The sequence below is a fragment of the Periplaneta americana genome, chromosome 6, assembly GCF_040183065.1.
Source record: "Periplaneta americana isolate PAMFEO1 chromosome 6, P.americana_PAMFEO1_priV1, whole genome shotgun sequence".
Lineage (NCBI taxonomy): Eukaryota > Metazoa > Arthropoda > Insecta > Blattodea > Blattidae > Periplaneta > Periplaneta americana.
In genome coordinates, this window is record NC_091122.1 from 126,033,120 (window position 1) to 126,048,703 (window position 15,584).

At 35.7% G+C, this 15,584-nt stretch overlaps 1 protein-coding gene across 3 annotated transcripts in view; it reads left to right on the top strand.

Moving 5' to 3' along the window:
• The window catches only part of Myo10A (Myosin 10A), a 696,078-nt gene that overhangs the window by 62,628 nt on the left and 617,866 nt on the right, over positions 1-15,584 (top strand). For 2 of the 3 annotated variants that reach the window (XM_069828898.1, XM_069828900.1), the window contains exon 2: positions 13,256-13,329. The gene's annotated coding sequence lies outside the window, so the exon portion shown is untranslated. The remainder of the gene's footprint in view (positions 1-13,255; positions 13,330-15,584) is intronic. The other variant, XM_069828899.1, reaches the window with a different exon arrangement.

The window sequence follows — 15,584 nt, forward strand, 5'->3', positions numbered from 1 at the left end:
TTACACTCCCTAAACTACTCAGTAACTTATGTAGTGCAGTTACAGCATATGGTGTTGTTAGTCCATTATTTTTGACAGGTGCAGTGAATACCTTTCGTTACAGCTGTTAACTTGAACAAAACTGTCTTTTCTCCAAGGAATAGATTTGAAGACCTATGATCATGTCGCCGTGGCTACAGTTCCAAAATCACAGTTCCGAGAAATCGCCATCTCTGCCCGATATTTGACTCACAGCGATGGTGACTAGCTCCAGAGTCCACATAACTGCAAGCCTAGATCATATATACAAAAAGCAAAAATTATGGTATCAGCTTCTAAATAATGGTTTTGATAATCAAATTCGTATTATTTTTAACCAAATTTTCATGAAATAAAGAGATAGTTTTGTTAAATCTTTACTAGATTTTGAGAAACCCCTAAGTCAAACATTTCCCAAAAACATGAATTGAGTCGTATTCTTTTGCATACAGAAATATTCCTTATGTTTTTACCAACCTTTCCCATTTCAAACATTCCAAATCTTAACTCATGCATTTCTTTTAAACAGTTTTTTATGTTTCTCCAAAACTTTGTATTTCGTGACTTAGGCCTAAGGGGTTTCTAAAAAACTGATTCAATTAACCGAGAGTTTGAATTAGTAGATGGCTTATATTTATTACATTTTATTTCTGTGAAGAGATTTGTGGATTATGTGATGAGGAAACATCCGTAAATTGAAATTTACAAAGGAAACTGAATTTTCAGGACATTTATAAAATATCTCATTTCTCCACAAATATTTATAATCAAATCTCGAACCCTTTGGTTGAAGACCATCATACAAGTAAACTACGACTTAGGAGTTTTTTTCATTTTAAATGTAGAAATATTCTTGTCTTACATTCCTTGTATACTGTCATTGTTTTTGGTTTGTGATGTTCCTTTGTCTTAAGGGCGAGGTCCTGTCTTCCACCTAACAAGAAATTTGCATAGAATAATTGTTAAAGCGACACCATCACCATGGCCACGCATATGTGGGCATCTTCTATAGGGTGTGCTCATGGCCATTGTTTCTCATTTGTTTTACTTCCCAATAATAAATCTGCCAACTCTGATGTTTCAGTTCATCGATCTCTGATAGTGATTCATTCAGATATTTGCGGCGAAAATATTGTTTAAATTCACATTCTTGAGGATTTTATGATACCAAAGCAGACTGCAGATCGTGCAGTGATAATGTGTTTACCAGAGCGATAGCCTTACTTTCTTGCATGAAGTATATTTCTTATTTATCTTTTATAGAGCCATAGTAACGGCTCTCCAGCAAACCAATTCAGATGAAACACAGTAATTTCTTTGTAAATACTCGTACAGATATGTGGTGTAGGCTATATTCAATAAAGAAATAAAGAACAAATAATTATTAATAATACAGACACAACCACGTATTGTGGGTCCCTATCACCACGACATGGCGCGTTCTCAGGTTGCGGATAGAGGAGACGGCCTCCAGATATGGAGGGTAGCTGCGAATATATTGAATAAGCAGTCGTGGACAGCCGATAAGGGGTGGTCCTCCAGCTTGGGGGTTGGGCGAGGGGCTAACAACCCATCACCGTAAAAAACAGCTTGTTACGAAACCTAACAATAAACCTCGGAATGGGACTGATTCTCCGGCACGACCACAGAAAAGGAATAAGGTTCTAAGATTTGGTACATGGAACGTAACTAGTCTTTATAGAACAGGAGGGGTAACATTAGTAGCAAAAGAACTAGCTAGATATAGAATAAACTTCGTGGGAGTACAAGAGGTTAGGTTAGATGGGAATGGCATATCACAAATAGGCGATTACTTGTTGTATTATGGGGAAGGAAACATTAATCACCAATTGAGGGGTTTGGGGGAAAAACCAGGCAGTTCCAATTCAGTACTTTGCGAGATAACGAAGAAAAACGTACCACCAAGCAATAAGCATGTACAGAAGAGGCAGGTACAAAATGCATTGTAACCGTGAATGCAATTCTTGGAACTACTTGGTTCTTTGACCAAACGATAGAGCGAATTTTTTTGTTCTCTGTGCATAAATAACTCAAAAATGGAAAAAATTGGAGCTGCCTGGTTTTTCCCCCAAACCCCTCAATTAGGAACAGAATTCTTTGTACATAAAAGAATAAACACATATGGGCGAATCCAGAAATGCATATAGAGTGTTAGTTGGGAGGCCAGAGGGGAAAAGACCTTTGGGGAGGCCGAGACGTAGATGGGAAGATAATAATAAAATGGATTTGAGGGAGGTGGGATATGATGATAGAGACTGGATTAATCTTGCTCAGGATAGGGACCAATGACGGGCTTATGTGAGGGCGGCAATGAACCTCCGGGTTCCTTAAAAGCCAGTAAGTAAGTAAGTAAGTAATACGGACGCAAATTGCATTAAATTTATTTCACTCTGTATCTTATTCACAATTCTTACAAATAAGAAACAATTCGTTAAAGATCTAAATATCACAATATCATTCAAAGGAAAGCATAAACGTTACACGCAACTATAGGGATCCTGTGAGTGCCCTATCATTTTTAAAGACAATATTGTCGGTTTACAAGCAAAGCACATTAAGTGGAAATATGACCTGTGAGAGAAAACTCTTAACAAAAGTGAATCCTCAAAATATTATTTTTAGTAAGTTGTTTCTCTTTATGTGTATGTCATTTTTAAATTTCAAGTTTATACACATACCCATACATTATATACGCCTTTTTCTCAAAAGTAATATTTTTAACTTAATGTGCTTTGCTTGTAAACTGACGATATACTACGAACAAAATGTTCGAAAAAATCGTACGTCGATTTAAGTCCGAAGGTAAATGTATTTATGCATTAAAAATAAAATAATAATAATAATAATAATAATAATAATAATAATAATAATAATAATAATAATATTCGACAGATATTGGAGAAAAAATGGAAGTATAAGGGTACAGTACATCAGTTATTCATAGATTTCAAAAAAACGTATTACTCGGTTAAGATAGAAGTTTTATATAATATTCTTATTGAATTTGGTATTCCCAAGAAACTAGTTCGATTAATTAAAATGTGTCTTAGTGAAACTTACAGCAGAGTCCGTATAGGCCAGTTTCTATCTGATGCTTTTCCAATTCACTGCGGGCTAAAGCAGGGAGATGCACTATCACCTTTAATTTTTAACTTCGCTCTAGAATATGCCATTAGGAAAGTTCAGGATAATAGACAGGGTTTGGAGTTGAATGGTTTACATCAGCTTTTTGTCTATGCGGATGACGTGAATATGCTAGGGGAAAATCCACAAACGATTAGGGAAAACGCAGAAATTCTAGTTGAAACAAGTAAAGCGATAGGGTTGGAAGTAAATCCCGAAAATACAAATATATGATTATGTCTCGTGACCAGAATATTGTACGAAATGGAAGTATAAAAATTGGAGATTATCTTTCGAAGAGGTGGAAAAATTCAAATATCTTGGAGCAACAGTAACAAATATAAATGACACTCGGGAGGAAATTAAACGCAGAGTAAATATGGGAAATGCGTGTTATTATTCGGTTGAGAAGCTTTTGTCATCTAGTCTTCTGTCAAAAAATCTGAAAGTTAGAATTTATAAAACAGTTATATTACCGGTTGTTCTTTATGGTTGTGAAACTTGGACTCTCACTATGAGAGAGGAACAGAGACTACGGGTGTTTGAGAATTAGGTGCTTAGGAAAATATTTGGGGCTAAGAGGGATGAAGTTACAGGCGAATGGAGAAAGTTACACTACGCAGAGCTGCACGCATTGTATTCTTCACCTGACATAATTAGGAACATAAAATCCAGACGTTTGAGATGGGCAGGACATGTAGCACGTATGGGCGAATCCAGAAATGCATATAGAGTGTTAGTTGGGAGGCCGGAGGGAAAAAGACCTTTGAGGAGGCCGAGACGTATGTGGGAAGATAATATTAAAATGGATTTGAGGAAGGTGGGTTATGATGGTAGAGACTGGATTAATCTTGCTCAGGATAGGGACCAATGGCGGGCTTATGTAAGGGCGGCAATGAACCCCCGGGTTCCTTAAAAGCCAGTAAGTATTATTATTATTATTATTATTATTATTATTATTATTATTATTATTTTGGTGTAGGTGTGTTGAGCATAATATTAAAATATGGTGATATTATTACATCCATACATGCGCGAATAATACTAGAAAAAGAGCGGTTTTGTAATAATGGGGATGAGGGAGCTTTATGACAGCGACATTAAAAACTAATATTATTGCTTTGTTAACAATACATGGTAATATTTGAAGCTAATTTTTTAACGTTATAAATAGGTTTTGTTCCATTTTTTCCCCACTTGTGAATATCGTCACAGGGTTTTATTTTTCGGGTAGAAAGCACCTACAGTACAACTGGGTGAACAATTTTATTTAACTCCCGACTGGAAATCGGTAACTGGGCAATCAGCGGTCGCACTCCCACACGCTTGTTACGGAGACAGCATAATACACAACTAGTGTAAAATAATAGGCAGTTAAAATGTTACTTACTACCCAAACTAAAAAAGAAGCTGCTGAAACTGTCTGCCATTGGTCCTGTAATCAGGCGTAGTTTTTGTGAGTGGGTTTTAGATGGAGTGCATGGGCAAAGTTTGGTTTTATCTCCATCCTTTTATTATTTCTTTCTTTCTTTCCTGGATTAGGTGCTTTTGCTTGTTCGGTTTCTTCATTGATCTTCCTACAAATCTCTCTGACGGTCTATATTTCATAGATATGCTTAGTATTTTTTTGGGGACATGGACATAAAATGTTGTCTCCATCTTTCTTTATTGTATTGCCACTTCTCCTATTGATTGTCCTGTTAGTTCTCGTCATATATCGTCGATATGTATGGTCTAATATTGTACAACCTTTTGTATTTAATCCAGACAGTCAAAGTTCATAATTTTATTTGGGTACATATTAGATTCCTTTCTGTTAGTCTTTTGAATAGTAATTCAAGAAAATGACTACTAACTGTAATATGATTCCTAATGTAATGAAGGAACTGAACTTTTGGGACATGCGTAAGTGTGCGTCAGCTTCGTTTACAATGCCAATGGATGACACCGATTCCTTCATGTAAACTCAGCTGGCATGTCGATAGGCACCAGTAGAGGATCCGTGCATTTCCCATCTCACCTGTGCCAGGGTTTGCCGAGACCTACATTGCTCATATTGACCCTAAAACTGACATAAGACGTGTTGACAATTGACTGCGGAACCAGCTGCAAGTGTCGAACACAAGTGTCATTGAATGAGACAGCAAAACTTCAGTGAAGAGAGACGTGACTGCGAGCTTGCTTCGGATTTGGGGCAACGCGGCTCACAAGTTGTGTCAAAATTTTGTTCCCTCCTCTATTCATTAGTCCACACCTGTGGAGTAACGGTTAGCGAGTCTGACCGTGAAACCAGGTGGCCCGGGTTCGATTCCCAGTCGGGACAAGTTAAGGCTGGGCCACAATAAACCGGGAGCGGAAACGAGAACGAGAACGGAAATATTGTTAAAATAAATGTATTTGAATGTGAGCATTCACAATTAACTGTTGTGAATGCTCACATTTAAACTAAATACATTATTTTAACATTATTTCGTTCTTGTTCTCGTCGTTTCCGTTCCCGGTTTATTGTGAACCAGCCTTTACCTGGTTGAGGTTTTTTCCGGGGTTTTCTCTCAACCCTATACGAGCAAATGCTGGGTAACTTTCGGTGCTGGACCCAGGACTCACTTCACCGGCATTATCACCTTCATCTCATTCAGATGCTAAATAATCTAAGATGTTGATAAAGCGTCGTAAAATAACGTACTAAAAACTATTCATTAACAGACGACTTCCTATTAATGGCGGACTGCGTTTACGTCAAGTAGTAGTAGTTGTTGCAGTTGTTTTATTTTGCCTGGCAGAGTTAAGGCCATAAGGCCTTCTCTGTCACTCAACCAGGTTTCAATAATATACATGAAATACAACATTTTTCATTTCATATATTATATTCCATATATCTTACATTAGCAACGAAGCTTTAAGATATGGAACAAATAAAAATTTTACAAGATTACAATTACAATTTTTGCAATATTTACAATTTTACAATTTTGCAATTTTCTGCAATTTTTTACAATATTTTGGCGAGATGTAGTGAGATGAGGTGAGGCCCGAGGAGTCACCAAAAGATTACCTGGCATTTGCCTTATGGTTGGAGAAAACCTCGGAAAAAATCCAATCAGGTAATCAGACCAAAGGGGATGAAATGAAGTGAGGCCGAGGACTCGCAATAGACCATCCGGCATCAGTCCCACGACTGGGGAAAACCTCGGAAGAAATCAGTCAATGAAACCAAACGGGGGATCCAAACCAAGCCCTAGCGCAGCTCCGGATCAACAGGCCAGCGAGTCTGCCGACTGAGCTACATCGATGGATCTACTGAAAATATACAGTACATAGCCAATCAGATTATTACATTTACAAACGCAATTATGTGATAGAATACAAAACAACACCTTAGAGATTATTCTACATAAAATATAGTAGAAAATTACAAATAGTCAGGATCAGTTATATATTATAAGAAGAATATAAAATAAAGTAGAAAATTACACATAATCAAAGTCAGTTACAGTATTGATTATAAAGGGTATAATAATGGCCAAAGAAGACCAGTGGCGAAACTAAGGTGAAAATGTTGGGTAGACTAAAAAAATATGCTTACCTTGTATATTTTTGTAGAGCAGATGCTTTTCCGTTAATTTTTTGTGACATAGACCTGACAAGAAGATGATGACCACTCATTTCACCACCAAACAGAATACTTGTACTATATAACAATCTAACTTCTCTCACAATGTTAAGAAAACTTCCAAACAATTTATACACCATTCGAAAGAGCATCCTGAAAAATGGTGAAATATTACATCCTGCTATGCATATATGAACGAGCTAGAGAGAGTTAAAGAGGCGGGGGTAGGGGTCTCCGCCATCCAATGGAAGCTTTCTTAACATTAAGTTATGTTCCCTTATCAGAGTACCCTGTTAGCCAAGGGTATTTCTTATACCATGAAATTTGAAAATTTGTATTTTGTCTTCTTCCATCCTCTATTTTAATATGTAAATGTAGTGTCGATCTCCTATCTTTAATTAATTTATTTAATTAGCTTGCTAGCTAGTGAGTACAAATTAAAATTATAAAACAAAAATGTTTCTAGCCACTACCGTAAGAGCCAGGCTCGTGTACGGTGTGGTCTTAGCCAATAATATAACATAAAATTTACTAGGATAGTTTACTAAATACTGTAAGTAACTTAATTCAAACCAATAACACACAAGAGCAAAAAAAAAAAAAAAAAAGAAGAAAGAGAGAAAAAAAACACATTAATATAATTTGACAATCACACAGAAGCCAGTGATATTCAATAAAAACATGAATATAGTCGACAGAAATAAAAGATAAAAAAATGCACACATCTGTTAATATTATATATCATGAATAATTTTATAAATTTCTTTTTTAAAAGCTTCCATTTTAAAATATTTCAAATTTGGAAAATGGTTTGTAATTTTATTATAAAGTCTTGGGCTGAAACTAGCACGAAGTTTAAGAGCTGCACTTGTATGACATTTAGGCTGAATTAATGGGAAAGTAGACTTTTGTCTTCGAGTACGATATTCATGTCGATTAGATTTATGTTTTATTTGATTTCTGCGGTAGTAAGTTAGTAAACTATATTTAGTCTATAAATTTCTTCAATAGTAAATACTTTAAAATCTGTATAAATTAAATTTGTTGGGTAAACCATATTTTTGGTTAGACAAATTTTTATTAACCGTTTCTTAATCTTTGTAAGCACATATTGTTTTATACATTCAACTTGGAAACTGTTTCTCTTTTAATTCTACAAATAACGACCTCACTGTTCTCTCAGTATGAGCAATTTTACGCAAAATTAATATGTAAAACACACACGCATACACTTTTAGTTAAACTAAACTAACCAAGGCAGCGCATTCAGAGAACACCAATATAGCGCGACGTAATATTGTGACGGAAAGCTGGCCTACGGAGATATAAGCAAATCGATACTTCCTCTCCGGTTCCCCCCTCAAGCTTGAGAGACAAGGTCGTAACCATGCCTTTAGAGGCTTTAAACCATAAGCCTTGCGCCTCGCACTGCTCTCTCCATACTGGAATGACTGCGAACAGTGAACTTAATACAGTATATGGAAGGCTCGGAGTGAAACCAAGTGTTACGAATAAGGCCTACTGTTACTACGAATATATATATATATATATATAATACAGGGACATCATTTTATTTTTACTAACATTTTTAATATTAACCTGGCTATACCTTTCTATTAACGATTGAAACAGGAAACACCTGGAGTTCGATGATACCGGCGTAAAATACAATTCACTTTACTAGGTATAGGAGGGAAGAAAAGTAGTTCATCCATTTATGTAAACTAGGAAATATCGCAATTTTGAGTTTGATAATTTTCATTAGATTTTTGTTTAATCAAAATACAGTACTGTATTAACACTTAGTGTCTTTACTCACGAATTGAGCTATCCATTCGGACGTATTCATTATGCAGTGTAATATGTATATTGTACTGTTACAGCACATTAGCGTACAATATAGAGAATGACGTTAAATTGAAAAATAATCATAATATGGATATTTAAACACATTTTTGAAAATGGTGGCCGTTCATTTCGATACAGACTTCAGTTATTTTGTGCATATTATCGCACTATAGATTATTGTACCTAATTCCAATTACCAGTTTCGTCCTTCGTACGAGTAACTCACGTTGAAATAATTCTGTACCTACTCTATAAAAGAGTACCTTACGTACTGTAAATTCAATCTTCACTTCTGCCCGATCCGAAAAGATAAAATTACTCAGAAATACTATGTACTGTCCGTTCAAGTGGTTTTGCCGCAGGGTCGTAGAAAGGGGGTGGGGATCACGTGACAGCTAATTACTTAACGAGGCCCTTTTATTTAAGTAATTTTAAACACTTGTATAATATTACGTAGACGTCCAATTCCCAACAGAAATTAATGTTTTCAGAAAAGAGCTAAGATAGCGCAGCTACTAGACTTAACAGAGGAGCTAACAGAAGCGGGTGGGGGAAACCGGGATGCGACGTAGGCAAACGGACTACAGTACCTGTGCGAAAATATGATTCAATATTGAAAGCTCTTTCGTTACTGGAAAACGCGAACATATTTCTGGAACGTACTATACTCACTAACTCAGTGCTGCTTACGCGCCCTCGGCTCTGTGTCGTGAACAGTTGGAAGTTTACTAGTAGAAGGGGTGGGAGTTAAATACATTCAAAAACTCAGGTACAATAAAAATTGAAATAAAAATAAAATGATGTCCCTGTATATAGGTATATATATATATATATATATATATATATATATATATATATATATATATATAAAGTTCAATGTTGTGTTACGATACACCGTTATTGTTATTACTGATGACATACGTAATTAAAGCACCAATGTTAACATAATAGCCATAAATGAAATCGGTCCTAACAAAAATTTAGCAACACCGCTGAAAACAACATCAATATGCTTAAAATACCACTTTTCATTCTGCAAAGGAATTTTAAAATGTTACATTTGTTCGGATCAAATTTCTGCACATTTAAAGGACAAAACTAAAATTCTTACTTACTTTTTTACTTTTGAGAGTATATTTTCCACTTGTCAGTAGTTACCTTGTATTCCCATCTTCCATACTTCACGGTCTTGCCAGTCCCTTTCCTTCAGATTATGTTGCTTCATCATTTGGACTACACCAGACTTCCATGATGTTCTTGGCCGTTCACGCTTTCTTCTTCCAAAAGGTAACCAATGGAGGAAAGTCTTAGGAAGTCTTTCACAATCCATTCTATTGACGTACCCATACCATTGTAGAGTTCGTCTTTCAATTCTCTCGATAACAGTTTCCTCCATTTCCATCAGCTGTCTTACATCTTCATTTCTCCTTTCACACCTGGATATCCTGGCCCCTCTTCGGATCCCATCCATCTCTACTGCCAATATTCTACTTTTCTGCCTCTCTACTAACGTCCAACCCTCAGCACCATGAGTTAAAATACTCTCAACGACTGAAGGATTCTCTTCTTTGTCTACTAAGATTCCTACTCCATAGAATCCCATTCAGCATTTTTATCGAGCTTCTTGTCTGAAGTATTCTTCGATCTACATCAGCATTGCAGCTACCTCAGTCATGGATTATTGATCCCAAATATTTAAAATGGTCCCTTGAGGCAATACAATATCTTTCCCACCTCCTCCAATAACTAGATATTCAGTTTTATTCATATTCCCCCAAAGACCTCCAACTTCAAATCTTCCAAAAGCTTTCTTATCATATATTTAGCATCCTCTTGACTTCTGGCTATGACAACTAAGAGAGAGGGCCTGTTTGGGCGAGGCATGGTGGGGCCTAATGCCCTGCGACCGCTACGGTAGCCAAGAAGGTCAAACAGGAACTCTGAAAACTGGCAGGAGAGGCAACGGTCCGGTCCTCCAGGTTGGGGGTTGCGCAGAGGACTAGCTATCCACTCCTGTAAAACCAAGTTTGCTAAGTTTCCCATTAAGTATACAGCTGGACGGATAAACAGACATCGATCTTGGATAAGGAACTAAAATACTTTGAATAATTTATTACCATATACATTGCTCTCTTAAATTGACTGAGCATATTTTGAATTAAATCAATGGCTTTCCCAAAACAATTTTTCTTTTAAAATAATTTTTTTCTCGGAAAATATATCTATATCTGCTATGTATCTTGTCGTAGTTTATGATAGTCGCACAGTAAATGCGTGTTCAGTGCAAAATATGGTTACTTATATCCAATTTTATTGCGAACGGGGGTAGCTCCGTTATTTGTTAATATTTTACCCCACTAAATAGCTGATTGTAATAAACGAGCGATAAAATGAAACTCCTGGGTACCTAGGACATACTCCGAAAAAGGAAAGAAGCTCATTTTAAATTTGTATTCTTATAATTTATTTTTTTTGTTCCTTTCCACAAACTTGTAAAAATGAAGCTACCTCATTTTTGCAAGGAGCCCTTCAATTTCTGCATTTCTATTCCTATATGAGAGATGGATTCCAAAGTGCCTAGTCCTTTTCTTAAGATTTCAACCTGCTTTATTCACGTTTTAATTTATCCTTTTGAAACCTATATACAAGGTGATTCATAAATACCTGTAAAAACATTGTGGGTGTAATGTAGAGGTAAAACTAAAACTAAAATATTATATACAACTTTTCCCGCAAATCCTTACTTTCAGAGTTATGAAGCAAAATGTCCTACCGTGCTAGGTATCAAAAACATGGATCAGTAAAGCCTTCGGATGTGTAATGCTTGCCTAAATAGCGACTGCGTTAGATGTTTGTTATTCGTACACCCCTATTACGCGCAGTTGATTTCGACCTGATAAGACTTCGTTTACTGTAAGTAGGTATGTACTTATCTTCGAATTTTACAGATCCCGTTCAACTCATTCCGAACTGTTTCATAGCTATTTTGATGTCACTGCTGTAGTTATGCTACATTCAGAATTTCAGTGGCATAAACGAGCACCTTCAGACGACCCCGAAGGTAGAAGTCTGGTCATCTGGCTGGCCAAGCAACTGGTGTTGCACGATCTGTCTTTACATACACAACTGAAGCCTACTGAACTAACGACAAAATGAATGTGTACCTACGGGACGTGGTGACTGTAGGAACTGCAACAGTGCCATACAACTGAACATACCTACGTACAGTAAACAAAGTTCTATCAGGTCGGAATCAACTGTAGTGGGGTGTACGAATAAGAAACATGCACCGCAGTAGCTATGTATGCGAACGTGACACAGCCGAAAGCTTTACTGGCCCATGTTTTTTATGCCTGGCAAGATATGGCATTATGCATCATAACTCTGAAAGTAAGGGTTTGCGGGAAAAGTTGTAGAGAACATTTTAGTTTTATTTTTACCTCTATATTACATAAACAAAGTTTTTACACGTATTTATGAATCACTCTGTATAACTATGTAAGTTTATTTAACAGACTCTCCTAAGTCTTGACTTAGTGTCTGCATATGTTTTTTTTTTCAAACGGATGTAAGGGCATCAAATTTATTTGATCAGTTTTCGTCATTTTTCTCATAACTTATCTAACTTATCATTTGGACTTAGGCTAGTTTGGAATCCACCTCTTCGTATGTGCCAAGTACTGGCTACTTTGCTTACTCTTAACGAAAGCTATGTAAGGATGAACTCGCGCTGAAAATTATTAATGTTGAACTGCTCCTCGTCTAATTGACAGAGCTGTATGCTTGGGGGCTAAGATTTGATGCAGCATCTTGTTACTTCTGTTTTCCGTGGTAAAGGCAGCGAACCATGACGTCGAGCATTCTCGAGGTTAGGAATCCTTGTAGCTGTAACATCTGAACGTTGCGGTGCGCCTGGATGCAGAAGTGCAACAAAGCGTCTACCACCTGCTTAATTCCAGGGAAAATGAGCAAGGGGTTTGCAAGCTTCAACAGTCCGAAGGACTGCTGACATTTATGCAAATAAAATTGTGCATGCTATTCTTGGACTTCTCCTACTTTTTCCATTTCTATTTCATCACCCCTGTTCTTCGTTATCCTTTCACTTCTGCTTTCCTTTGCTTCTCCTTACTTCAGTCTTTCTTACCTTCTCTATTTTCATACACTTTCTTTTTATTAGTGCTCATATGTCTATGACTTAAAAACTCTAAAAAATATGTATACATTTATGGCCTAAAAATTATCAAATTATGACATAAAACTTAGAAATATAACAAAAAAAATAAATATTTTCCAAAAATTAGACAACTTTTTTGTTACAATTCTACAATTTTTTTTATATTAACTCCTTGTATTTTTCAAGAGAAAAATAGAAAGGGTAAAAGAGTGGTGAAAAATATCGAACTGTTGTCCTTTGTGCAACTGATTCTTTTACAACTATGTTACCTTGTTAATTCTCAAAGCTTGCAATACCTAGAGTCTATTCTTAGTTAATCAGATAATCACTAACAATACTGAATGTTGACCTCTAACATCCTTCTTAATATGTTACACTTATGTAAAATGAATACATAGGCCTACCTTGAAACTAGATGTTAAGGTAGTCGTATGACAGTCTATGTTCTTTTGTTTCAGAAGGTCAAGCGCATTCAACTCTGCAGACATCAGGCGTTAACGGGAAGAAAATCACGGCTTCACACCTAACTAATGTATGTACTTCTGTGAAATACAATCTTAGTAATTCTTTCAAGTTGTGAGTGGGTGGAGGAAACATGGTCAGTATCTGCGTGGCAACTCGAGGAGAGATTTCCTTTGAAGAGTGACAATCTGATTTTCTTTTTACATTATATCATAGGTGATATCGAAAGAGGTTTCGCTCTCGTGACTATATCCGAAGAAAATCATGTCACGTGACATTTAATAAGACTATTTCGCGAATAACATAATAAATAAGTAATTAATAAAACATAATTAATAAGCACACTGTTTACTTACATTGTATCATATTCGTATTTATTGGAATTCGTGTAAAAATTGTATTTATTAATATATGTATGACTAGAGCCAACTAATATTACCTATTCTAAGCACGTATGACTGGCGGAAACAAGGGAATAATGGAAGTATTCGTTTTTATTATAAACGCAATGAAATGTAGAAAGATTCAATTAAATAAATGTATAATGGAAATAAAGTACGAGTAACATTCCGTAAAAATAAATTTGTTGGGTGTTCTTGATGCTGTGGAAATTTATCTCGTTTGATTATTTTAGTTTATATATAATTAGGTTGTGTTGTTTCTCATTTGATTTGTTAAAACAATAAAATTGCGATTCCAAGCGACAAGACTAAAATGACAATATGAAATTGACAATATTCCAGTGATGTATGCATCGAATCTGTTGAAATTTAACGGATCTTCACACGCCATTGGTGAATTGGTACAGGAACGAAATAGTGTCTAATGTACCGTTAAAGAGTTTGCCTATAGGCTATTAGGATTCTAAATATTCTTTAAACATTTAGTCGGGTGTTAGACGTGAAGTTGCATTTGTCTCTTTAGCGACAATTTGTTGCCTTCTTTAGTCTATACTGTTTCATATTTATTAAGTTTTCTGGTTGCATATAGACTACACATTCGAATAAAAAAAGACATGTGAACAATTTGTAATGGCCAAAAATAATTCTCAAAATATTAAATCGCTTCTGTCCGGCGAATGCACTCTAATCTCTTAGCGTATTTATATTTGCCATATGTACCCTATTTTGTGAAAACTCTTGGAAGCAGAGTAACGACCGTTGATTCTTCACCGTGTCTCAAATACAAGGAGGGTTAAAAATCGCTTTCCCCAATATTCGTTCTTAGGTTTCTTACACAAATGTCATAACTTAAACAAACGAATAGTTGGTGTCATGGGACCATTATTTTTTAAGTAACGGTTACCAGCGACCGATATTTTCATATGTTAGAAAAGGTGAATATTCCTGGACTTGAAAAGAGCCCTCGTTTTGCCGATATGCAGTTGATATGGAAGAGGATTGTGCACTACCTCAGTCATTCGTGAAAATCAAGGAAAGTCGTCATTTATGTTCTGCCATCTGTAAATTAATACCGAAACGTTGTGAATATTGTGTATCGAGAAACAGGGCCTCAATTTTGAACAATATCTGTAAAGGAATGTGTAACGAAATGTAAATTGAATGTAATTAAATGTAAGAAAGTGTTTGGGGAAAGTGACTTTTCTCCCACTCTTTATATTCCCAACTCTCTTTCAACTCTTAACAGTATTTCACCGTGTGAATTTCAAGGGTTCAGTTCAATACATAGTAGAATATGTAATGCTCTCAACTCAAAAAATTAAAATTATATCAGATTAAATTACAAGAATTGCCCCTCCCGTAGCTCTGTACTACAACTTTTCCAGCTTTATTTGAGAAAATATCAATTGTATTTCAGATTTGTCATTTGTACTTCAGATTAGTCAATTCAATTTCAGATAGTATGAATTGTATTTCAGAAAACATCAATTGCATTTCAGAAAACATCAATTGTATTTCAGAAAACATCAATTGTATTTCAGATTTGTCAATTTGATTTCAGATAGTATCATTTGTATTTCAGATTAGTCAATTCAATTTCAGATAGTATCAATTGTATTTCAGAAAACATCAATTGTATTTCAGATTTGTCAATTCTATTTCAGAAACTATCATTTGTATTTCAGAAGTTACTGTTGGCACCTTATTCTCCAATGTTAAATCCAATCGAGATCATTTGGTATAAAGTGAAGACGTACGTAAAAACCCAGCTTGGAATTCCTGACGTCATAGCTTCTGGTGTTGTAGGTTAATTTACCTAGTGTAGAGAGTAAAATTGATGAAGCAACACACATAATATTGTTGGTGGTGATTGTGCTCGTGCAGTACAACACAGTACAATTCATCGAGCTGCAGCTTTAGCTAT